The sequence below is a fragment of the Anolis carolinensis genome, unplaced genomic scaffold (assembly GCF_035594765.1).
Source record: "Anolis carolinensis isolate JA03-04 unplaced genomic scaffold, rAnoCar3.1.pri scaffold_7, whole genome shotgun sequence".
Lineage (NCBI taxonomy): Eukaryota > Metazoa > Chordata > Lepidosauria > Squamata > Dactyloidae > Anolis > Anolis carolinensis.
In genome coordinates, this window is record NW_026943818.1 from 36,296,488 (window position 1) to 36,322,554 (window position 26,067).

The 26,067-nt window shown below is 41.6% G+C and overlaps 1 long non-coding RNA gene across 2 annotated transcripts in view; it reads left to right on the plus strand.

The window, feature by feature from the left end:
* LOC134293112 (uncharacterized) overlaps positions 1-18,537 on the plus strand; it is a 214,411-nt gene extending 195,874 nt beyond the window's left edge. For both annotated transcript variants that reach the window (XR_010000148.1, XR_010000147.1), the window contains one exon: positions 17,997-18,537. This is a non-coding gene — a long non-coding RNA (uncharacterized LOC134293112). The remainder of the gene's footprint in view (positions 1-17,996) is intronic.
* The last annotated feature ends 7,530 nt before the right edge of the window (positions 18,538-26,067 follow it).

Here is a 26,067-nt window from a genome sequence, read left to right on the forward strand (position 1 = left end):
AGTTTCACTGACTTCAGCAATAATCAAGACAAACAGACTTGTAGACAATGGACACAGGACTTGACTCTCAGCAGTCAGCACTCGACTCAGAACTGAACTGAACTGATCTGATGCAATCAGCAATGCACACACACTTGTGTCTGGACACTCCCCAGTTCAGCCACACATCAAGGACATCACAGCTTCTCAGTAATTAACTCTTTCCAGACTATGTTACACTCTGGATGATGCAATCAGTATGCAATACAGGCAAGACGCAAATTTCATTTAAACACTACCAATACACAAATCCCACATTAACACTGTGCATGACGGGTCCTGTGAGACGCTGGTTGCAGAAACCCAGTGTCGACTTCTTCAGTGACGGCTTCAGAAAACTTGTTCATCGTTGGCAGAAATGTATCCAATTGTCCGGTGATGATGTGGAAAAGTGAATAGTGGCCGTTAAAGAGCACATTCTAAGGATTATTTCTGCGTTTGATTTATTAAAATATTCTCATCCAAACCCAAGTAACGAACCCTCGTAGGATTAGCATCGACATTTGGGCAAGGCACCCACGGTCTGGTGGGACAAGATAAAGACGTTGGTATTGCCAATTCTCCAAAGCGATGCCAGTGAACGAGCATTTCCGATCTGCTTCGATACAAAGGATCGTTGTAATGGAGGATTTGGTGCCCAATGGGTTTGACCTCGGTCCTCAAGGGACTATAGGCTCCTGCTCTGGCTGGCCAAATGGAAGGGTCAGCAGGTCAAGAAGCAAAGTCACATGCTTCTTGCAGCGAGAGCCGGCTTGGCAACCCAGTTGCTAAGAAACGACAGGGATGGAGAGCCGAATCCCACTCCGTGTTGTTACTACACGTTTGAGGATTAAACCAGCAGCTCTTCCCCCACTTTGGGTAGGTCTTGCCACAAGAGAGTCCTTCAGTGGGATGGGTTTGCATCCTGGGCTTTAAAAGAGGCCTATCCAAGCACATTATCCTCCTGCAATCCCAACAAGATTCTGCAAAAACGAGAGTCGTGAAAACTTTCATAGAAACACATCCAAACACGAGTCAACGAACATGAAATGCACTGCAGACTCACTCAACCAGAGTACTCAGCCATAGCAGAGCACTTGATGAACCAACCTGGACACAGTATATATACTCGAGTATAAGCCGACCCGAATATAAGCCGAGGCACCTAATTTTACCACAAAAAACTGGGATAACTTATTGACTTGAGTATAAGCCGAGGGTGGTAAATTTCAGAAATAAAAATAGATACCAATAAAATTTCATTAATCAAGGCATCAGTAGGTTAAATGTTTATCGTATTTCAAAGAAAAACAATAAACTAGCTCTATAAGTGGAAAAGTAGGGGCAACAAAAACATTATGGTATCAACAATAACCTAATAATAATAATAATAATTTGATTGAAGTCAAAAATCAGAAACTCCTCAAAGCACAGCAGACAAAGAATCAGTACAAGAAAACCGCACTACAAACTAGAGCTGACAGTTGGCACAACAAAACATTGCATGGAAAGTTCCTTGACAAAATTGATGGAGAAGACCTGGCTCTGGCTCACAAATGGGATCCTGAAGAAGGAGACAGAAGGCCTGATCCTTGCACCCCAGGAGCAAGCCATCAGGACAAATGCAATTAAGACCAAGATCGAAAAATCAGCTGATGATCCAAAATGCAGACTGTGCAAGGAAACCACAAAACCATTGATCATCTACTCAGCTGCTGTAATAAAATTGCATAGACAGACTACAAACAGAGGCACAACTTTGTGGCCCAAATGATTCATTGGAACTTATGCCTCAAGTACCACCTCCCAGCAGCAAAGAACTGGTGGGATCACAAACCTGCAAAAGTCTTGGAAAATGAGCACGCAAAGATACTGTGGGACTTCTGAATCCAGACTGACAAAGTTCTGGAACACAACACACCAGACACCACAGTTGTGGAAAAGAAAAAGGTTTGGATCATTGATGTCGCCATCCCAGGTGACAGTCGCATTGACGAAAAACAACAGGAAAAACTCAGCCGCTCTCAGGACCTCAAGATGGAACTTCAAAGACTCTGGCAGAAACCAGTGCAGGTGGTCCCGGTGGTGATTTGCACATTGGGTGCCGTGCCAAAAGATTTCAGCTGGCATTTGGAAACAATAGACATTGACAAAATCACTGATCAACAAAACCATTGATCACATCCTCAGCTGCTGTAAGAAAATCGCACAGACAGACTACAAACAGAGGCACACCTTCCCAAGTGTCTAGGACTGTGTGATGTATTTTCGGATGATGCGTGCAGATCCCAGCAGGGTGGCCTTTTGCAGTTGGCAGATCGTGATTTCGTGAAACGAAATCCAGCATATCTATTCTGTTTGCTGTGTCATAATAATAATAATAATAATAATAATAATAATAATAATAATAATAATAATAATAATAAAAACTTCATTTGGATCCCACCCTCTCTCCCCATGGGGACTCAGGCCGGCTTCCAACATAGTAACAGGCAAACATTCAATACTTATATAAACAATGCAAAGCTAGATATAGATCTATAATTATAGATACTAATTTCACATATGCATTTCCCCCTGAAATGTTTGCAAATTCCCTCTGTGTGTGTGTGTGTATTTCCCCTACAATATTTGCAAGCCATATATATATATATATATATATATATATATATATATATATATATATACACACACACACACACACACACACACACACACACACACACACACATACATAGCTATCTAGACATGTCTATATATATTTCTGTGTTCATTTCCCCCCGTAATATTTGCAAGCCCTATATACAGGTAGATAAGAATATATTCTTATCTATCCAGACATCTCTCTTTATATAGATATTTGCAGAGACTTGCAAACATATGAGGGTAAATTCATATATAAAAATAATGTATGTGTATGGCTACAGATATACAGGTACATGGATCTATATGTATAAAGGATTCGCAAAGACCTGCAAACATATGAGGGGAAATTCATATACAAAATTAATGTATAATAGATACACATATAAAGATACATAGAGATTGAAAAAGCTTGCAAGGGGTTAATGCCTATATATCTGTTGGAGAGATTAACAAATATTTCAGGGGAAAATGCTTTGATAAGATTAATGAAAATATATTTTTCTTCTTCCTGACTTGCATGGGTGAGGTCTATGTCTGTCCCCTGGGCTGAGTGGGTTGCTAGGAGACCAAGTGGGCGGAGCTTGGCCTTCTAACTGGCATCAATTGGATAAAAACAATTATTCATCTCCCTCAAATTAGGACTTTATTTTCCTTTTTGTTGCATGAACGTAGAGGCATGGATGAGGGGTTGTGCTGCCAAGTTTAGTGTTTCTGGGATGTGTAGTTTTGTTGTTTTGTCCTAGGCCGAAATTTCATTACCCTTTTATATATATAGATTCCTATCCAAGCCTGTTTGAACTTTCCCAAGTGGCCAAAGCGCGTTGAGAGGAGAATTTTCTGCACATTAATTAGACCCAGGGAAATTAGACGCTTGGCTAAAGATAGCCGGCCGATCTTCGGATCTGACGAACGGCGTTCTCCTTAATGTCTCTCCGCACACTCCTCCCTACTCGGAAATTATGAAAGTGAGTGCGCGAGAACATTGAGACTGCTGCAAGCACCCCCAAGATCCATGATCAGGAGGCTTTTTGTGATTGAAGAAGAGTGCATTTTCCTGCATAGACCGTGGAAATCAGCACACGTTTTCACAGCTAAGATAAAGGTGGCAAAAGGTATAAAAGCAAGAAGGGTAGCATAACTTGGTTTAGAATATAGGTGACAGAGGCTTAGATGTTGAAAGAACAATAACAAGTTTATTCAGGCACAAGCTTGGTGGTTACAAAAGATGTTTCACTTAGAAGTATTCTTATTAACAGTTACAGTACTAGAATGAGATGAATCAAACTCTCTAAAGTATCACTTCTTTTACTTAAAGTAGTTAAAACTTCTTCCTCTGCTCCTTTTAAACTATTACTTGTGAGTCCAGCTGGGATTGGTTCCCAAAGTGAAACTTGGACTATCCAGTGACTTCAAACCACAGTCACCCCTGTGATATACTATCACAGATTCTCTGTGCCTTTCCAGGACACAGACTACATTAAATAAGTCACCAAACTTATTTAAAACCGACTCAAAATGAACAATTGAGTCTCCTTGATCCCATCAACCTAGAATCAATCTTCCCTGTGCCCCATCAGAGCACAGACTGAGATTTGAACTTCCCTGGTTTCCCTAAACCTGGAACCAGTCTATTCCCTGTGACTCTCAGATCACAGACTGCAATTTTAACTTCTCTGTGATTCTCCCGATCACAGACTGAACTCTCTTCAAAACATTCCCTCCTTTTTCATCCAGCTAGCTCCGTCCCTTTCTTGCTAGCTTCGAAATAGTTACATTTCTACAGAAGCAGCTACGTTTCTATGGCAACCTGCTTCAGAATGCTGAGCTGGCTACCATCCCCCACACACTGGTAACTCTTAATACTTACCCATTCCAAACATATACCTATAATTTAATATAACATCTGTAAATCAAAATTCATACTTCATTACAGGGACCATCGGCTCGCTTGCCGCCAAATGAGGAAGGCCTCGCTCTTCTTGCGAGGTCTCGTGAGGTTTAGCAAAGTCTCCTGAGAAGATCGAGGCCTTCCTGGAGGCCTTCCTCTTTCGGTGGCGAGCGAGCTGGGCCCACACTTTCCGGGTGGTATGCGCGCCTCGCCCGCAGCCGGCAGTATGTGGGTTGGCACAATTTCGGAGGGGGTGCACGGCTACTAGGTTTGCCTACTAGGTGAAATTACCTAGGTCCGCCTGTGGCAGCCAGAGTCTGTTCCAGTGGATTCTGGGACCAGAGACCAAATGGTTGCAAGCAGGCATTCTGAACCACGTTCCTCTCTGCAGTCAAGGCCAGTCCAACAGGTGTCAGATGGACATTCTAGTTTAGAGGAGGCTAATATGTTTTACAGGAAGGAGGCGATAACTCACCGAAGGAGGGAACAAGAATGTTTACGGAAAAGTAAACGACTTCTTTTGAAGCACTCTAATGAATAGTTTTCTCATGAGAGAAAGAGTTTTCTCATGAAAGAAAGACCTTGGATTTTCCTTAAATGCCTGGTCCTTCTCTGCTATGGCAGAGGTGGCAACTTTGCAATTCAAGAGAGAAAGATCTTTGCTCCGTGTTCCTGTATCTTTGGCTTTTGCTTCAAGTTCCAGCCTTGTTTGTCTTTGAATCCAGTTGAAGGTTCCAGTCACTTTGCTGTTTGGATTTCTGTTACCTTAGATTACTTGGGAGTTTGATCCTGCATTCTAGTCTTGTTTCCTGTGGTTCCAGTTTGTTTCATGCCTTGGAATTGAATCTTGTTTGGATTATTCTTGATACTTTTTGTGGGACTGAGTTTGATATCTGGTTTGGACTATGTTCTTTGAGTGACTTTCCTAGACTCTTGCTTTAGGATTTCAAGTGCACGGCTCTTGTGGATTTAAACCCATTTTATTGACTCTGAACTATATTTGCTTGTGCTTACTTATAACCTTCAATAAACAGCTTGTTTGCTTATATTCTGGGTTTCCAGTGTGGTTTTGAGGTGCCTACGCAGCCTAGGGGTGCAACAAAGAACAGGCTGCATCGGGGTGCTGGGAAGGACATGGCTGCATTCCCTCATCTACTGCTATTGGGTTTTCTTAGGCAAGGAAGACTCAGAAGTATTTTCCCCCATTTTCTTCCTCTGAAACAAAGCCTAAAACACTCAGTAGTTTTCATTGGCGGTCTCCCATCCAAGTACAAATCAGGCCTGACCATGCCTAGCTGGGATCCGGTGCCAGATCTGGTGACCATATCAATTTCGTAGGTGTTTCTTAGGCAAGAAAGGCTCCGATGTGGTTCACCAGTTCCTTCCTCTGTAATAGAGTCCAAAGCACTTGGTAGTCTTTATTGGAAGTTTCCCATCCAAACACAAACCAGGCCTGACTCTGCTTAGCATCAAGATCAGAAGGGACCTGGTGCTTTCAAGTTGCCTGTTGACTTATGAAGACCATAAAATTCCCAAAGTGGGCGCTACTGCCCCCTGGTGGGCGCTGGAGTGATCCGGGGGGGCGGTGATGGCACCTATTAGGACACGGGGGCGGGGCCAGGGGAGGGGCAGGGCCTCTTCCCAAATGCCAGAGACAGGGCTGAGCCCCCGAGGCGCCTGTTAGGACACGGGGGCGGAGCTAGAGGAGTGGGCGTGGCTTCTTCCGAAGAGCCTGAGACAGGGCTGAGCCTTTATCCCTCTCCTGAGAGGCCTTTTAGGACTAAAGGGTAGGGCTAGGGGTGGGGGCGGGGCCTCTTCCCAAGAGCACGAGACAGGGCTGAGCCTCTATCCTTTTCCTGAGAGGCCTTTTAGGACTAAAGGGAGGGGCCAGGGTCGGGGGCGGGGCCTCTTCCCAAGAGCCTGAGACAGGGCTGAGCCTCTATCCCTCTCCTGAGAGGCCTTTTAGGACTAAAGGGCAGGGCTAGGGGCGGGGGCGGGGCCTCTTCCCAAGAGCTTGAGATAGGGCTGAGCCTCTATACCTCTCCTGAGAGGCCTTTTAGGACTAGAGGGTGGGGCTAAGGGTGAGGGCGGGGCCTTTTCCCAAGAGCCTGAGATAGGGCTGAGCCTCTATATTTCTCCTGAGAGGCTTTTTAGGACTAGAGGGTGGGGTTAGGGGTGGGGGCGGGGCCTCTTCCCAAGAGCATCTGTATACCTCCCGAGGCACTCGTTAGAACACGGAGGCGGGGTATAGAGGTTCTGTCTTGTCAGGCACTTGGGAAGAGGCCCCGCCCTCTCCTCTAGCCCCGCCCCCTGTGTCCAGGACAGGGATAGAAGCTCAGCCCTACCTCAGAGCTCATAACTCTGCCCATCCCAGTCCTGGCCTTTGGGAGCCCGTCATCTTGCAGATGGCCACAAGGGGCAGCTTTGAGCAACCTGTTAGACTGTGCCTTTCTCCAAGTCTCTTTCTTCTCATTTTCTTTGGGTAGAGCTTCCTTTTAGTACAAAATCCCCGCCTTCCAGCTCCTGCTCTGAATCTCTCCCAGCCAACACCATCCATCTCGATCCATCTGATTACTGTAACTTTTATGTCCAAAGCGATAGTTATCTCGCACCTCTGTCTCAATTGTCTCTTGGAATGACGCAGCCTGACAACTCGTAGTGCTCTTGAGAATGTCATTTGCGAGGGAGAGCACTTCCATCTGGGATTCGAAGAGAACAGGTTTTCAGCAGGGTTTTTGATTTAAAGGCCCGCCTTTCTAGTTGAATCCTGTAATTTCCCCCCTAAGTAAAGCTAGAAAGGAAGCTTTGAAAAAATCTTGAAGGCAAAGAAATACCTGTTAATGCCATTGACGATTGAGTCAGGAAATGCTGGCCTTCCCAAAGACTATAGTTCCCACTTTCTCTTGTCACTGGCTTCAGAGCTTGGGGGTTTTCTATCTAGGGGAAATCTTAGTTGGCCAGGCTGAACAGCACTGAATAGCCTTGCTGCTTGCAAGCCTGGCCGCTTTCTCCCTTGCGGAATCCTTGGTTAGCCAGTTTGAATAGCCATTAATAGTCTCAGTGTGGCAGGTGTGAATACTGCAATTAGGCACCTTGATTAGCATTTCATGGCCTTGCAGCTTCAAACCTGGCTGCTTCCTGCCTGGGGGAATCCTTTGTTGTTAGCTGTCCCTGATTGTTTTCTTTCTGGAATTCCCAATTTCCCTGCTTTCAGAGTGTTGCTCTTTATTGACTGTCCTGGTTCTAGAGATTATATTGTTCTGTATTATTCTACCACAGTAATTATTTTCATATTATATTTATAATCCTACATTATCTGCTTAGAAGTGGATTATATGAGGCACCTTCTACACAGCTGTATAAAATCCACACTGAAGTGGATTATATGGCAGTGTGGACTCAAGATAATCCAGTTCAAAGCAGATAATAAAAGATTATAAATGGGTAAAATTGTTGTATATTGGCATTGAATTCTGCCAGTTTTGTAAGCCGCTCTGAGTCCCTTCGGGTGAGAAGGGCGGGATAGAAATGATGGAAATAAATAATAAATAAAATAATATAGCTGTGTGGAAGGACCTTGAGTCTACACTGCCATATAATCCAGTTCAAATAAGATAATCTGTATTTTATAGGCAGTGTGGATCAGTGTGGCTTTGCCCTGGGCTCCATCTTGGCTAGGGTTTTTTATTGAAAGACATATTTTGGATGACTATGTCTTTTGTGGCCAAATTTGGTGTGATTGGGTTCAGTGGTTTTGTTTTTTACTCCATAGTAAAACGCACATTACTATATATATATATATATATCCACAGTAGAGTCTCACTAATCCAAGCCTCGCTTATCCAAGCCTCTGGATAATCCAAGCCATTTTTGTAGTCAATGTTTCCAATATATCGTGATATTTTGGTACTAAATTCGTAAATACAGTAATTACAACATAAAATTACTGCGTATTGAACTACTTTTTCTGTCAAATTTGTTGTATAACATGAAGTTTTGGTGCTTAATTTGTAAAATCATAACCTAATTTGATGTTTAATAGGCTTTTCCTTGATCAGTCCTTATAATCCAAGATATTCGCTTATCCAAGCTTCTGCCGGCCCGTTTAGCTTGGATTAGTGAGACTCTACTGTATATATATATCTGTAATTTGGACTATTTTTCTAGGGTTTTTTTTATTGAAAGACATATTTTGGATGACTGTGTCTTTTGTGGCCAAATTTGGTGTGATTTGGTTCAGTGGTTTTGTTGTTTACTCCATAGTAAAAACAAACATTATATATATATATATATATATATATATATATATATGTAATTTGGACTATTTTTCTAGGTTTTTTTATTGAAAGACATATTTTGGATGACTATGTCTTTTGTGGCCAAATTTGGTGTGATTTGGTTCAGTGGTTTTGTTGTTTACTCCATAGTAAAAACAAACATTACATTTATATATATATATATACTAGCTGTGCCCGGCCACGCGTTGCTGTGGCAAAGTGGTGGTGGTATTGGTTAAAAATTGTTGTGGAATTTTTATTTGACGTTATTTGTCTTTTAAAATTAATTTTATTGTAACTTATCTTTTTATTTATTATATTTTATTATTTTCTTTTAGTATTTTTAGTTATTTTGTGTCAGTCAGGGATCTCTATATATATCCTAGAGAGGAAGAAACCCTCCCGACAGATGGCCACCCAGTCATAGATAAGATCGAGATACATAGGTTGAGATATTTTTAGATACTATTATAATATACTAGCTGTGCCCGGCCACGCATTGCTGTGGCAAAGTGGTGGTGGTATTGGTTAAAAATTGTTGTGTAATTTTTATTTGACGTTATTTGTATTTTTTTAATTAATTTTATTGTAAGTTATCTTTTTATTTATTATATTTTATTATTTTATTGTATTAATTTTTAGTGTTTTAAATGATTTTTAGTGTTTTTTATTATTTTTATTGGGTTGCTAGGAGACCAAGTTGGAGGAGCTTAGCCTTCTTACTGGCAGCAATTGGATAAAAGCAATTATTCCTCTCTCTCTAATTAGGACTTTATTTTTCTTTTCTTTTTGTTGTATCAACCTAGAGGCGTGGATGATGGGTTGTGTTGTCAAATTTCGAGGTTGGGGGGCCTGTAGTTTTGTTGCTTTGTGGGTCGCCGTGATGCCATCACTCTTTTATATATATATATATATATATATATATATATATATATATATATACACACACACACACACACACACACATACACACACACATTACATACATATATATACCTCTGTAATTTGGACTATTTTTCTAGGTTTTTTATTGAAAGACATATTTTGGATGACGTGTCTTTCGTGGCCAAATTTGGTTCAGTGGTTTTGTTGTTTACTCCATAGTAAAAACAAACATTACATTTATATATATATATATATATACACACACACACACACACACACACACACACACATATATAACTCTTTAATTTGGACTATTTTTCTAGGTTTTTTATTGAAAGACATATTTTGGATGACTATGTCTTTTGTGGACAAATTTGGTGTGATTTGGTTGAGTGGGTTTGTTGTTTACTCCATAGTAAAAACGAGCATTACATTTTTATATATATACTAGGTGTGCCCAGCCACGCGTTGCTGTGGGAAAGTGATGGTGGTATTGGTTAAAAATTGTTGTGGAATTTTTATTTGACAACACAACCCATCATCGTTATTTGTCTTTTTAAATTAATTTTATTGTAACTTATCTTTTTATTTATTATATTTTATTATTTTCTTTTAGTATTTTTAGTTATTTTGTGTTCTTATAGTATTTTATTGTATTAATTTTTTAGTGTTTTTAATTATTTTTATTGTATTATTTGTATGTATTATATTTTATTATTTGATTATATTATTTTTATTTAATTTTTTTCAAATTGTATTGTTGTATTTTATTTTTTACGTATTTTTTGTATTTATTTTATTATTTTTGTTTGTCTTTGTATTGGGTTGCTCTGAGTTCTGTGGTCTGCCTGGTCATGTTTGAAATGTTTCTAACTGGCAGCAATTGGATAAAAACAATTATTCCTTTTCTTCTAATTAGGAGTTTATTTTTCTTTTCTTTTTGTTGTCGGCACCTAGGGGTAAGGATTTTGGGTCGTGTTGCCAAGTTTTGTGTGTTTGGGTCATGTAGTTGCATTGTTGTGTATGTTTGCCGGTTTTTTTGGTTTTGTGGCTCCGGATTGTGTTTTTGTGTTGTGGTTGTGTTGTAAGAACCGTGAGGCAAGGCTTTTGCGTTGTGTTGCCAAGTTTTGTATTTCTGGGGCGTTTAGTTGTGTTGTTATAGTCACGGCGCAAACAACTTTACCCTTTTATATATATAGGTAGATAGAGTTGGAAGAGACCTTGTGGGCCAAGAATATGAGACAAGGGATCATTTCAACTCTGTGCATCCTTTTAATTATGAAAACAAAGGGGTTTCTGACTCTGTCCTCATTGGGTCAGGAAAAGGCCTTATCGATCGGCCTCCCGCTCCTTGGGCAGCGTTTGAAACCCTTTCCCGAAATTAAAAGAAAGAAGGTGCCGTGTTGGAATAATGAACACAATTAGAAATCAATTCCTTCTCGACTTTGCAGAATTCGAAAGGGCAGGTGTCAATCCATAGCCTCACCTGGGACTCCTGTTTTCTTGATCGCATTTCAGAAAAATCAGAAAACCCGTCGGTTTTGACATCTTTGTTTGCAAGTTCCAAAGGAACAGAGACTCGTTTGCAACACTATCATGCATTTTCCTCCACCTCTTCTGAGGCTGAGAGAGTGTGACTTGTCCAAGGCTTGATCTCCAGATTTATAGCCAAATACTTAAAACCACTGCATCACATAAACTCCCCAGGTTTGCTCGCAACTGGATTCTGGTTTTAGAAAAGGCACAGATCATCACATTTCATTTGACGTGCAAGATATATGGAGATTGATATGCAAAGTGCCGCAGATGTACATTTTCTTTTTTGGGATACAAATTCCATCTTATATGCATTTCCTTAAATGCAGCACACAACCTTCAAGCCATGGCAAGACAGGAGTAGAAAAATGCAATACTCGGGTCTCCAATCAGCATCATGTGCTTTAATATTGAATATGATTTAATATATGCTTTTATGGACATATTTAACTATGTTGAGCTGTAAGGAGAAGCAGGTAATAAATTATTATTATTATTATTATTATTATTGTTATTATTGTATGACACAGCAAACAAAATAGATATGCTGGATTTCGTTTCACAAAATCACAAGTCGAACACTTCCCAAGTGTCTAGGACTGTGTGATGTATTTTCGGATGATGCGCGCAGATCCCAGCAGGGTGGCCTTTTGCAGTCGACAGATTGTGATTTTGTCAATATCTATTGTTTCCAAATGCCAGCTGAGATCTTTTAATGTGCCCATCACCACCGGGACCACCTGTACTGGTTTCTGCCAGAGTCTTTGCAGTTCAATCTTGAGGTCCTGATAGCGGCTGAGTTTTTCCTGTTGTTTTTCATCAATGCGACTGTCACCTGGGATGGCAACCATCAATGATCCAAACCTTTTTCTTTTCCACAACTGTGATGTCTGGTGTGTTGTGTTCCAGAACTTTGTCAGTCTGGATTCGGAAGTCCCACAGTATCTTTGCATGTTCATTTTCCAACACTATTGCAGGTTTGTGATCCCACCAGTTCTTTGCTGCTGGGAGGTGGGACTTGAGGCATAAGTTCCAATGGATCATTTGGGCCAGATGGTTGTGCCTCTGTTTGTAGTCTGTCTGTACAATTTTCTTACAGCAACTGAGGAGATGATCAATGGTTTCATCGGTTTCCTTGCACAGACTGCATTTTGGGTCATCAGCTGATTTTTCGATCTTGGCCTTAATTGCCTTTGTCCTGATGTCTTGCTCTTGGGCTGCAAGGATCAGGCCTTCTGTCTCCTTCTTCAGGGTCCCATTCGTGAGCCAGAGCCAGGTCTTCTCCTTATCAGCTTTTCCTTCAATTTTGTCAAGGAACTTTCCATGCAATGTTTTGTTGTGCCAGCTGTCAGCTCTAGTTTGTAGTGCAGTTTTCTTGTACTGATTCTGCTCTAGTTTGTAGTGCGGTTTTCTTGTACTTTTTTTTTGTCTGCTGTGTTTTGAGGAGTTTCTGATTTTTGACTTCAATCAAAGCAGGTTCTTCACTTTGCTTGACATCTTCTGCCAGGGCATGTTCTTCTTCTTTGACTGCTTGTTTGACTTGTAAGAGTCCTCTGCCCCCTGATCTTCTAGACAGATATAGCTGGTCAACATCACTGCGGGGTGCAGTGAATGATGAATGGTCATGAGTTTTCTTGTTTTTCTGTCCAAATTGTCCAGTTCCATCTGTGTCCAGTTTATAATGCCAGCAGTATATCTTATGACAGGTATGGCCCAGGTGTTGTGCCAGCTGTCAGCTCTAGTTTGTAGTGCGGTTTTCTTGTACTGGTTCTTTGTCTGCTGTGCTTTGAGGAGTTTCTGATTTTTGACTTCAATCAAAGCAGGTTCTTCACTTTGCTTTACATCTTCTGGCAGGGCATGTTCTTCTTCTTTATTATTATTATTATTATTATTATTATTATTATTATTATTATTATTATTATTATGATCTCAAAATGGAGCCTATTTCTCTGCAACCAAAAGGCAAAGCAATAATGGGGATCACCTTTGTGACTGAGAGTTCATTCTCATTGTCCAGTAGGAACAAAATGTATCTTTCAGGAGGGGTCGAATGGTGTCTTTCTGCCTGGCAGAATGGGGTTGGACTGGATGGCCTTTAGGGTCCCTTCCAACTCTAGGATTCAATGATTGCCAACTTCTGACTTCCAAGCAGAATGTGGCGCGACCAACCCAGCTTCCAACGCAGGTGATTTGGAGCACGAAGGCCCATGAAAAACTGGGATGGACAATTGTTTGGACATTGACGCGGAGCATCCGGCTCAATTAACCGCAGTGTACGAGCACCGGAGGCCTTGCACCTGTTTGGCATTTGGAGCAGTGGAGTTCTGGCGACCAGAGAATCCGAAGCGATGTTTGAATCCCCAAAGTTAAAATATTCCCATCCAAACCCAAGTAATGAAGGTGGAGGCATTACTTTTCATTCAACCCTCATAGTATTATTATTATTATTACATTATTATTATTATAAAATTGCATTGTTATTATATGATCATATTATTATTATTATTTGAAACACAACAAGTTGAGTCCACAGCAGACACTCTGCTGGCTGTTGTATTGGATCACACGTCGGACACTTCCCAAGTGTCTAGGTCTGTGTGATGTATTATTATTATTATTATTATTATTATTATTATTATTATTATTATTATTATTACTATTATTATTATTATGACACAGCAAACAAGATAGATATGCTGGATTTCATATCACAAAATCACAAGTCGAACACTTCCCAAGTGTCTAGGACTGTGTGATGTATTTTTGGATGATGCGCGCAGATCCCAGCAGGGTGGCCTTTTGCAGTTGGCGGATCGTAATTTTGTCAATGCCTATTGTTTCCAAATGCCGGCTGAGATCTTTTGGCACGGCACCTAATGTGCCGATCACCACCGGGACCACCTGCACTGGTTTCTGCCAGAGTCTTTGCAGTTCAATCTTGAGGTCATGATAGCGGCCGAGTTTTTCCTGTTGTTTTTTGTCAATGCGACTGTCACCTGGGATGGCGACATCAATGATCCAAACCTTTTTCTTTTCCACAACTGTGATGTCTGGTGTGTTGTGTTCCAGAACTTTGTCAGTCTGGATTCGGAAGTCCAACAGTATCTTTGTGTGCTCATTTTCCAATACTTTTGCAGGTTTGTGATCCCACCAGTTCTTTGCTGCTGGGAGGTGGGACTTGAGGCATAAGTTCCAATGAATCATTTGGGCCACATGGTTGTGCCTCTGTTTGTAGTCAGTCTGTGAGATTTTCTTACAGTAGCTGAGGATATGATCAATGGTTTCGTCAGTTTCCTTGCACAGTCTGCATTTCGGGCTGTCTGCTGATTTTTCGATCTTGGCCTGAATGGCCTTTGTCCTGATGTCTTGCTCCTGGGCTGCAAGGATCAGGCCTTCTGTCTCCTTCTTCAGGGTCCCATTCGTGAGCCAGAGCCAGGTCTTCTATTATTATTATTATTATTATTATTATTATTAATGGCCTTTGTCCTGATGTCTTGCTCCTGGGCTGCAAGGATCAGGCCTTCTGTCTCCTTCTTCAGGGTCCCATTCGTGAGCCAGAGCCAGGTCTTCTCCTTATCAGCTTTTCCTTCAATTTTGTCAAGGAACTTTCCATGTAATGTTTTGTTGTACCAGCTGTCAGCTCTAGTTTGTAGTGCGGTTTTCTTGTATTGATTTTTTGTCTGATTTATTATTATTATTATTATTATCATATTATGGCAGGGGATTGGACTGGATGGCCCACGAGGTCTCTTCCAACTCTAGGATTATATGATTCTATGAGAGATTCGAAGACAAAGACCGTCTCAGAATCCACAGCTAAATCACTCGCAAGAGATGCCCATCCAACTTTATAATTTACGTCAATCCTCAGATTGAAATTCCTTTCCTCTGAGGCCGAGAGAGTGTGACTAGCCCTACCTGATCTTCTTCCTACCTGATCAACTTTTCGCTAAAGATTTCTTTCGGCTTCTTTTAAAGTTTGGGCTACAACCCAGAGCGGGTTCATCGTCCATCGCAAGGATTTCAGTTCAACAAATGCAACTCTCGACATGTTCAGAAATTGCTCAAGGCAAAAGGACAGAGGTGAAGTTGTACGTCTCTTGCTGTGGATAAAGACCCCAACGCCTCCAGCTCCAGATTAATTGGATCAAACCATAAAGAAGTCTGGATCAAGGCTCGGTTTTAATAAGCTTAACAAGGATCAGGAGGAGGCAGGCTTCCCATCCCTTTGCCCCCAAAAGTATGTCCTTTTCGGCATAATCCTCCCGACAAATGTCACCTTCTGCCCGGTCTTTCGGTCAGCCTTGGACCGTCTCAAGCCAACCAGATGTTGGGCAAATGTCAGTCTTTTGTTTTCGTGGACTGTGTCACCCCTTTGTGTAGGCAAAGGAAGCTGGAAAAGGGAAGAACGATGTGGGATGGTTGGATAATCCCCAAATAATTCACCTCTGGGCTTCTTATGAATCACAGAATCGTAGCTTAGGAAGGGAAGAGCTGTCGAGTCCAACCTCAATATCCAATGGACTACAAACAATGCCCCAAATACACAATTGGGAGCATTGAATGGTTGTGTTGTTAAAGAGCAAAGTATGGAACCCTGCGCAGACGGGGAAGCCTTAGCATTGAACGGTTGTGTTGTTAAAAGGCGGAGTATGGAACCCTGCGCAGACTGGGAAGCCTTAGCATTGAACGGTTGTGATGTTGATGATACTGAAACTAGCCAGGTGCAAACTGACTCAGAAAAGGAGGATAGCATGCAGACAGACGCTAATGAGCTGTCTGGCCTTGATGAAACAGAATCTCTAGATCGAGCTGACAGTTTGGAATTCAGGGTTCAAAGGAGTGTGAGAATAGCAAACAGGAAGGAGGTCAGAGGCCAAAGAAATGCTTTCATGCTTTGCTAAGAGTATTAAAACAGTGTGTGGGGAGATCAACCTTTGTCAAAGCAACTTTTCGTTCAACCAAGAAGTTCTCGTTCTCCTGGATTATCTTGCAGCCTTTGTGTGTTCATGTTCATGGGACTTTGTCATGTTCTTATGGGACTTTGTTTATTCTTTATGGTTTCATGGATTATTCTCTAAGGCTTTGTTTTGTAATAATCTTTTGGAAATTTACTTTTTGTAATGATCTTTTGGAGCTTTACCTTTGCTTTTAAAGAACTAGTTATCTTCTATTTTCTAATAAACTACAAAAGACTTCAACCTGTGTACAGCCTGGTGTATATAGCAAGGTGAAGATAACCTGAGGTGCAACAGGTTGTGTTGAACTCTGCGCAGACGGTCGGTCAATGCGACTTAAGCCATGTGCAGTCATTGAATTGGAATTGGAAGAGACCTCCAAACGCTATCCAGTCCAACCTCATTCTGCCAGGCAGGAAGACACAATCAAAGCCCTCCTGACAGATGGCCACCCAACTTCATAGACACTAATAGGCTTATGAATAAATAGGGCCATAGAATCATTGACTCCTAGAGTTGAGAGGAACCACAAGGACCATCAAATCTATCCACATTCTGCCAGGCAGGAAAACACAATCAAAACCTTCCCAACAAATGGTCATCCAGCCACTGTTGAGAAACCTCTGGAGAAGGAGGCTCCACCAGACTCCCAGACTCCTAATTATCTCTAGTTCAATGTATTTATTTATTTATGTATTTATTATTAGCGACATTGATATCCCGCCCTTCTCACCCTGAAAGGGACTCAGGGCGGCTTACAAGTTATATATACATACAATATATTATATTATTAGTATAGCACAATATAAGCACTACATAAGCATTATATATTATTATATTGTACTATAAAAGTGTATTGCAATAGTATTAGTAATATTACATGTAATGTTCTGTCACGCGCTGGGCCTGTAACTATTGTCTTTGTATAGGACGTATACTTTATGCCCAGCGGGAAGCCAGGGCACCTCAAAGAAAGGTTCTTGAGAATTTTCCTGAAAAGGATAGTCCTTTGAGTCTTTAATGAGATAACAAATTCTTTATTGTTGAACAAATAATAAATCTTCAAGGAGTCAAATAACACTTCAAGGTTTCCTTAATAAACTGTTGGCCTTTTCGGTCTTGTCCCCAGGGGACAGACAATTGGCTTTGGATAACTGTGCTTTCTCTATAAGAAGAAATCCCCTTATAACCTCTCCCAGGCTGTCTATCACATGGGCCTAGCTGATGTGGGACCCACTACCGATTCCAAATGCCTCTGGGTATCGAGTGGACCTACCAACCAAGGCTTGCAGATGTTTCAGCTGGGGTTGCGTGGATCTGTGGTGCTGTTCCTTCTCCGAGGTTTCTTTGGAAACTTTAGGGCTGTTTTCCTCAGGAGCTGTGAGGCTGAGAGGCTGTGAGCTCTTAGCCAGAATCTTTGGGACCTTTCCCCTGGAATTTCTGTTTCTGATTCCTCAAATGTTCTTGAAATATGAAGCTTTTCTACGGGACGAGCTGGTCTATGTCCTATAGCTTAGCTTCCTTAAGTGAGACTGACTTAAAAATGGCTCCTTTCCTCCCAGAGCCCTGAACAAACTTAATGATGATGGACAGGCGGCCTGCCCTATGACTGTAAACATTAGCAGAAAGAAAATAAAGTTGGAGCTCCTGGTACAGCCGTACCAGCACATGTAATACAAATATACAATTATAATAGTGTATTATTATTATATTGTATTATATCATACTATTATTATCAAGTAGTCTTCTATGTCTTGATCAGGGATTTCTTCCTAACCTTTCCTACAGATGCTGATTGAGTCTTCTGCCTGAGAAACAGACACCCGTCAAGCAGAAAACAAAAGAAGAATACGGCCAAGGAACTTCACAATGTGCTCCAGGTTGCAAAAGTGATGGAAATGGGAGAGAAGGCAAGTGCAGACAGCCTGCATCTCCTGGGAAAGGTGAGAGACTAACGTCTTAAATGGGACTCTTTTCCAAATTGTGAGAGTTGGAAAGAGCAGTAAAGAGCCTCAGTACATTATCCAACTGCAAAGATGTCAGAAAGGGGGGAATCCTTTTGAATCCCACTGCTGCCACCAATTTGTAAAGAACTCAGGCAGAGGGGAATCTTTTTAAAAATCCCACCTCTGACACCAATTGCGGAGATGTGGAGGAGTTCCTATTAATTAATTATATTTATATTATATATCTGCTGCCACCAATATAAAGATGTTTTTATTTAAAAGCTGCCACCAGAAGTAAAGATGTTTATAATGCGGCCACCAGATGTTAAGGGGATTATCAACTCTTGCCACCACTATTGGAAGATTTAGCCACTGGCTATTTAGAGAGATTTTTAAATTTTTATGTTTCTTCTTTCTTCTTCTTGTTTATTCTTGATGAATATGTGTATATATGACAGAGACTGAGATGTTTGAGAGAACAATAACACGTTTATTGAGCCACAAGCTTAATGGTTACAGTTCTCAGAGGCACTTTGATTGACAGTTGCAAAGCTAGAATGAGGTGATTCAAACTTCCTAAAATGTCACTTCTTTCTCCACTGCTTTAACCTGCAGTCACCCTGTGAATTTCAATCACAGACTATCTGTTCCTTATCTAGAAACAGACTACCTTAAAATAAGCCACCAAACTTATTTTAAAATTGACTCAAAATCAAACATTTGAGCCACCCTGATCCCTTCAACCAGAATCAGTCTTCCCGGTACCTCATAAGGGCGCTGACTCTAAAATCAACCTTCCCTGTGGTTCTCTGACCACAGACTGAGTTTCTCTCCAAATTCTGCTCTCTCTTCAGCTAAACGCAGTTGGCTCCGCCCACCTCTCCATGGCAACCAACTCATGGTGCAGAGTAACTGAAATATTAACCCTTTTTAAAACACAGTTAAACATGTTACACCAACGTGTTCTCCAGTCCTGCTTCACAAATATCCGAGCAGAGCACCTAAAATGCTCAGGGATGAAACCAGGGGCCTTTCGAATGCAAAGCATGCCTTCTGCTGCTGCTTTTGAAACCCGGCCAATTTGTCCTTTCACAAATTCAGCATCGGCCGGACCTTGTTAAAGCATTGGTGGCATGCGGACTGCAAATGTCAAGAGGAGCCTGCTATAAAATCTCCCTTTTCATCACCCCCCTTCTCTATTTTTCTCCTATCTTATTGTGCAAAAGGGTTGCCATTGCTACGGCCTTGGAGAGAAACCACAGCTTGGAAAAAAAAACACAACCAATGCATTTGAATAATGGAAGAAAGGGTTGAAATAAGGAAAGCCTTCTCTTTGGGGGTTCCAGACTTGCATTTGGAGGAATCTATACAGTGTAATTTATTTATTAAGTAGCGTTGCCCAGGATATTTGAAAAAGTCAATTTTTTAATTAGAATCATAGAATCATAGAATAGTAGAGTTGGAAGAGACCACATGGGCCATCTAGTCCAACCCCCTGCTAAGAAGCAGGAAATCGCATTCAAAGCACCCCCGACAGATGGCCATCCAGCTTCTGCTTAAAAGCCTCCAAAGAAGGAGCCTCTACCACGGCCCGGGGGGGAGAGTTCCACTGCCGAACAGCCTTTCTCACAGTGAGGAAGTTCTTCCTGATGTTCAGGTGGAATCTCCTTTCCTGTAGTTTGAAGCCATTGTTCCGTGTCCTAGTCTGCAGGGCAGCAGAAAACAAGCTTGCTCCCTCCTCCCTATGACTTCCCTTCACATATTTGTACATGGCTATCATGTCTCCTCTCAGCCTTCTCTTCTGCAGGCTAAACATGCCCAGCTCTTTAAGCCGCTCCTCATAGGGCTTGTTCTCCAGACCCTTAATCATTTTAGTCACCCTCCTCTGGACGCTTTCCAGCTTGTCAACATCTCCCTTCAACTGTGGTGCCCAAAATTGGACACAGTATTCCAGGTGTGGTCTGACCAAGGCAGAATAGAAAGAGGGGGAGCAGGACTTCCCTGGATCTAGACGCTATTCCCCTATTGATGCAGGCCAGAATCCCATTGGCTTTTTTAGCAGCCGCATCACATTGTTGGCTCATGTTTAACTTGTTGTCCACGAGGACTCCAAGGTCTTTTTCGCACACACTGCTGTCAAGATGTATAAGGTTGTGGATTAACTACAACTGACATCGTGCCAGGTTAACCCTGAGAAACTCCATCAGTCCTTAAAGTTTGTCACATTGGGCAAGTTTGCTCCGGGTGCATCATATATACAATATAATTTACAATAATATATAATATTATAATATATTGTAAATGCATACAATATTAATAATATTATTTTGTAATACAATATAATACCATAAAACCATCTAGATGGTCTTTGGAGGTCTCTTTGCTTACCTATGGTCTTATGAGACCGTCTAGATGATCTTTGGAGGTCTCTTTGCTTACCTATGGTCTTATGAGACCATCTAGAATAGAATCATGAGAGTTTGGTGGGGCACTAAACTCTTTGGCGGAAAAGGCTCAAAACATTGCAGAATGACAACAGTGTTTCTATTGCATTGAGCGATTAAAGTGGCGTCAAACTACATGAATTCAACAGTGTAGACATCACATCAGAGCAGGTGGGTATCCTACCTAAAAACTTGTATGGAATAATAATAATAATAATAATAATAATAATAATAATAATAATAATACACAGTCCTAGATACTTGGGAAGTGTTTGACTTGTGATTTTGGGATACAAAATCCAGCAAATATATCTCATTTGCTGTGTCATACCAAATGATAATAATAATAATAATAATAATAATAATCCCCTCCGCAGGTGCCACCTTGACGTGGGGGGGGGGGGGGGCTTAGCTGCTCCAATGATGACTGAGGGCTGTGCTGGCGGTAGTGTAACTACCGGCAGGTCCAACCAAGCCAGAGAGGCCTCAGCTGAGGAGCAGAACTAAGAGCACCTAACCCATTAGCATTATGGAGAATCAAACCCAAACGAAGTCTATACTGGCTCGGTCGTCGCCCAGGATAAAAAGGACCGCGGTGGATGCTGCTGATTCTGGACATCCATCGACAAGTGGGCTACGGAATCATCAAAACCCAAATGAACAGTCACAGAAGCGGCAGAAATACACAATGCCAGAAAACCGCACAATTATGAAATGCTACTACAAATCTGAACCTCAAAGGCGTGGCTACCAAAAAAGGATGCATCAACTGTGGAAACAAGAGTACCCTGACTCACAGATAACAGAACCCCGACTGGCTGACCAACGAAGATTCATAATCAGAAACAAAGTGTTCATTGAAGTTGAACTCGAAGAAATCCAGAAAATTTGCAAAGTAGATTACCATCAGACCACAGCACAGACAGCAGCAGAGACTCCAGCAACACTTGGAATGGTGGAACAGATTGAACCAGAAGAAAGTGTGGAGCTTTTGCAAGAATTTGAAGAACCAGCACTTGAAACATCTGCTGAACCACCAGGAACCTTGACAGCAAGACAACAAGAGCTCAAGGATAAGATCATGGCTCATGCTGCAGCAAATGCAATAAGACAGCGGCTCCCAACTCTAAAAACAGTGCCCAAGAGACACCTGACGCCTCTCATGAAAGATGTGAATGCAGCACTCTCCACTGTCCAAATAACATCAATTGAACAAACAAACCAGTATGCCTATAGTGCAGCAGTGATAGTAACAGAAGAACTTGGGCTCCTACAACCAAGGCAGCCCCAAAGAAAATCGACTGGAAAACCAAAGTGGAAGGTCAGGCTGGAGTTGAAAATCAAAAAGCTTAGATCAGATGCAAGTAACCTGAAAAATATGAAAGAGAAGAAACTGAAGAATGACAAAATCAAGCAATACCTGATCCGAAAGTACTGGCTGAACACCAGAAAAATTGAAGAAGCTTTGGAGATCGTGAAAGAACAAATTACAGCAACAGCCAGAAAAATTGAAAGGTATGAAGCCAGAATCATCCAGTACAGACAAAATCAACTGTTTCAATCAGACCAAAGACGGTTCTACCAGAGTCTGAACCAAACAACAGACACAGTAACCATAAAACCAGAGAAAACTACAACAACGAAGTTCTGGAAAGAACTTTGGGAAAACAATAAAAACTACAACAAAAACGCTGGGTGGATAAAGGAGTTTGAAGGAAAATTCTCACAGAACAAAATGGAACTGATGGAAATAACAACTGAAATGATCAGCAAACGAGTGCAAAAAGTCAAGAACTGGACATCGCCTGGTAGTGATCAACTTCATTTATTTTGGCTCAAACATCTGATTAGTTTACATGGAAAAATGGCCCAACAATTCAATGAGATGCTGCAGAAAGGAAGTATCAGTGAATGGCTAACAACTGGAAGAACATACCTGATACAAAAGGATCCAGCAAAAGGAGCAGCACCAGGAAACTACAGGCCAATAACGTGTCTGCCCACTATGTTTAAACTACTGACTGGCATCATAGCTGACAGAATTCAAGACTATCTTGAAGAAAATAACATCTTGCCAGATGAACAGAAAGGCAACAAACGGAAAAGCAGGGGCACAAAAGACCAGTTATTGATTGACAAAATGATTCTGGAGAACTGTAAGAGCCGAAAAGCTAATCTTCACATGACGTGGATTGACTACAAAAAGGCCTTTGACTCACTCCCACACAGCTGGATCATCAAGTGCCTGGACGCCATCGGGATTTGTAAAAATGTTGGCACCTTCATTGAAAACATGATGGAGCACTGGAAAACTGAACTGTTTGTTGGAAATGAAAGCTATGGACTTGTCAACATCAGAAGAGGAATTTTCCAGGGAGATTCATTGTCCCCTCTGCTTTTCATTATTGCCATGATCCCTCTGTCAACAATCTTACAAAAAACAAATCTCGGCTACCAAACATCTAAGAATTCTCACAAAATTTCACATTTGATGTACATGGATGACCTGAAGCTATATGGGAAAACAGAAACTGAAATTCAGTCTCTGACCAACACTGTCCGAATTTTTAGCACTGATATCAACATGGAGTTTGGTTTGGACAAATGTTCGACAGTGGCATTGAAGAAGGGAAAAATCCTTGAAAGTGAGGGCATAAATATGCCCAATGGCCAAACAATAAAGTGTCACCAGCCAGAGGCCTATAACTATCTGGGCATACTACAGCTGGACAACATCAAGCATGAACATGTGAAAACTGTGGTCAGCAAAGAATACACACAAAGGGTCAGAAAAATTCTCAAAAGCAAGCTCAATGGAGGCAACACCATCAAGGCCATAAACACCTGGGCCATACCTGTCATAAGATATACTGCTGGCATCATAAACTGGACACAGATGGAACTGGACAATTTGGACAGAAAAAGAAGAAAACTCATGACCATTCAACATTCACTGCACCCTCGCAGTGATGTTGACCGGCTGTATCTGCCTAGAAGATCAGGGGGCAGAGGACTCCTACAAGTAAAACAAGCAGTCAAAGAAGAAGAACATGCCCTGGCAGAAGATGTAAAGCAAAGTGAAGAACCTGCTTTGATTGAAGTCAAAAATCAGAAACTCCTCAAAGCACAGCAGACAAAAAACCAGTACAAGAAAACCACACTACAAACTAGAGCTGACAACTGGCACAACAAAACATTGCATGGAAAGTTCCTTGACAAAATTGAAGGAAAAGCTGATAAGGAGAAGACCTGGCTCTGGCTCACAAATGGGACCCTGAAGAAGGAGACAGAAGGCCTGATCCTTGCAGCCCAGGAGCAAGACATCAGGACAAAGGCAATTCAGGCCAAGATCAAAAAATCAGCTGATGACCCAAAATGCAGACTGTGCAAGGAAACCGACGAAACCATGGATCATATCCTCAGCTGCTGTAAGAAAATTACACAGACAGACTACAAACAGAAGCACAACTATGTGGCGCAAATGATTCATTGGAACTTATGCCTCAAGTACCACCTCCCAGCAGCAAAGAACCGGTGGGATCACAAACCTGCAAAAGTCTTGGAAAATGAGCACGCAAAGATCATTGATGTTGCCATCCCAGGTGACAGTCGCATTGATGAAAAACAACAAGAAAAACTCAGCCGCTATCAGGACCTCAAGATTGAACTTCAAAGACTCTGGCAGAAACCAGTGCAGGTGGTCCCGGTGGTGATCGGCACATCAAAAGATCTCAGCCAGCATTTGGAAACAATAGACATTGGCAAAATCACAATCTGCCAAATGCAAAAGGCCACCCTGCTGGGATCTGCTTGCATCATCCGGAAATACATCACACAGTCCTAGACACTTGGGAAGTGTTCGACTTGTGATTTTGTGATACGAAACCCAGCATATCTGTCTTGTTTGCTGTGTTATACAATAATAATAATAACAATAACAACAATAATAACAACAACAACAACAACAATAATAATAAATCACACAGTCCTAGACACTAGGGAAGTGTTCGACTTGTGATTTTGTGATACGAAGTCCAGCATATAGATCTCGTTTGCTGTGTCATACTAACTCTTTGTGTCAATAATAATAATAATAATAATTTTATTTTTATATCCCGCCTCCATCTCCCCGAAGGCTTACACGGGGACAACGAATACCTCCTCATTTGTCCACCGTCACCTTTTGTGGCTTCTACTTTTGTTTCCCCTTTTCTTTTATGATACTGATTATTTTAAAATATGGTTCAGGGGGAGAAAAAGGGTCGGTCCGGGCTGAAATGAGCCCGCTTAATAATTGATAGGCCCATTTCCCTTCCGTCTGATCAAAGGAGGCGATTGCATGACAAACGAGCAAATTACTGTAAAATGTTCTACGCCTATTAATAATATAGCGACTCCCGATATAGACCGAGACTCATGCGGGAGATCAGGTTTTGGGCTACAAGAGAATGAAATCCTTCGTTTCCTATACTTTCTTGGTGGAGAAAGAAGGAAAAAAGAAAATAACCTTAGTCATCATGTCCATTTTGACTTATGGGTCAGAAACGAAATGAAAGGAAGCAAAAGGAAGAAAGCGAACAGAGTAAGAAAACAAAGAGGAAAAGAAGTATTTATTTATTTATCATGTAACAATCATTATAACTAACATTTGAGGATACACAGTTATAATGTAACTACAAATATTATAACTGTAACACTGAGGATAGAGTTATAATGTAATTAAAAACACAAAGTTTAAAACTTGGCATTATACTAGTCCTAAAAGGCCTCTCAGGAGAGATATAGAGCCTCAGCCCTGTCTCGGGCTCTTGGGAAGAAGCCACGCCCCTCCCCTGGCCCCACCCCTAATAGGTGCCATCACTGCCCCCCCGGATCGCTGCAGCGCCCACCAGAGGGCAGTAGCGCCCACTTTGGGAATCACTATGTTAGAGCAACATGTGTCCGAGCAGCTTCTATTGCCGTTTGTGTATATACCTATAAATAAAAGCTAATTACTACCGGGATTGGCAGACAGCTTTGCAGTCTTATTTGTTCGTGCTACTAAGCAGATGCTCAGTTGCCGAACGGAGGGGAGAATTGAGACAGATGGCCGTAAGTGTCTCAATATATCCACCTCACATCAATCAAGTGTCGCCCAGCACTTGCCAAGATATCTTCTGACCAAAAGTTGGCCACTTGGAGTGCCTTTGGTGTTGCTATATGTAGGCATGTGGCAGGACTCAGGCTGCATTATAGTAGGTGGTCTGTGGTTTGCTCTTCTCCACACTCATAAGTCATGGACTGCACTTTGGGGCCCTGTTTCCTAAGATTAGCTCTGCATCTCATGGTGCCAGAGCACAGTCTATTCAGTGCCTTCCAAGTGCCCTGGTTTTCTGTGCGCCCAGGTTCTCATCTGGTATCAGCCACTGATTGAGGTTCCGGATTTTAGCCTGCCACTTTTGGACTCTTACTTGCTGAGATGTTCCTGTG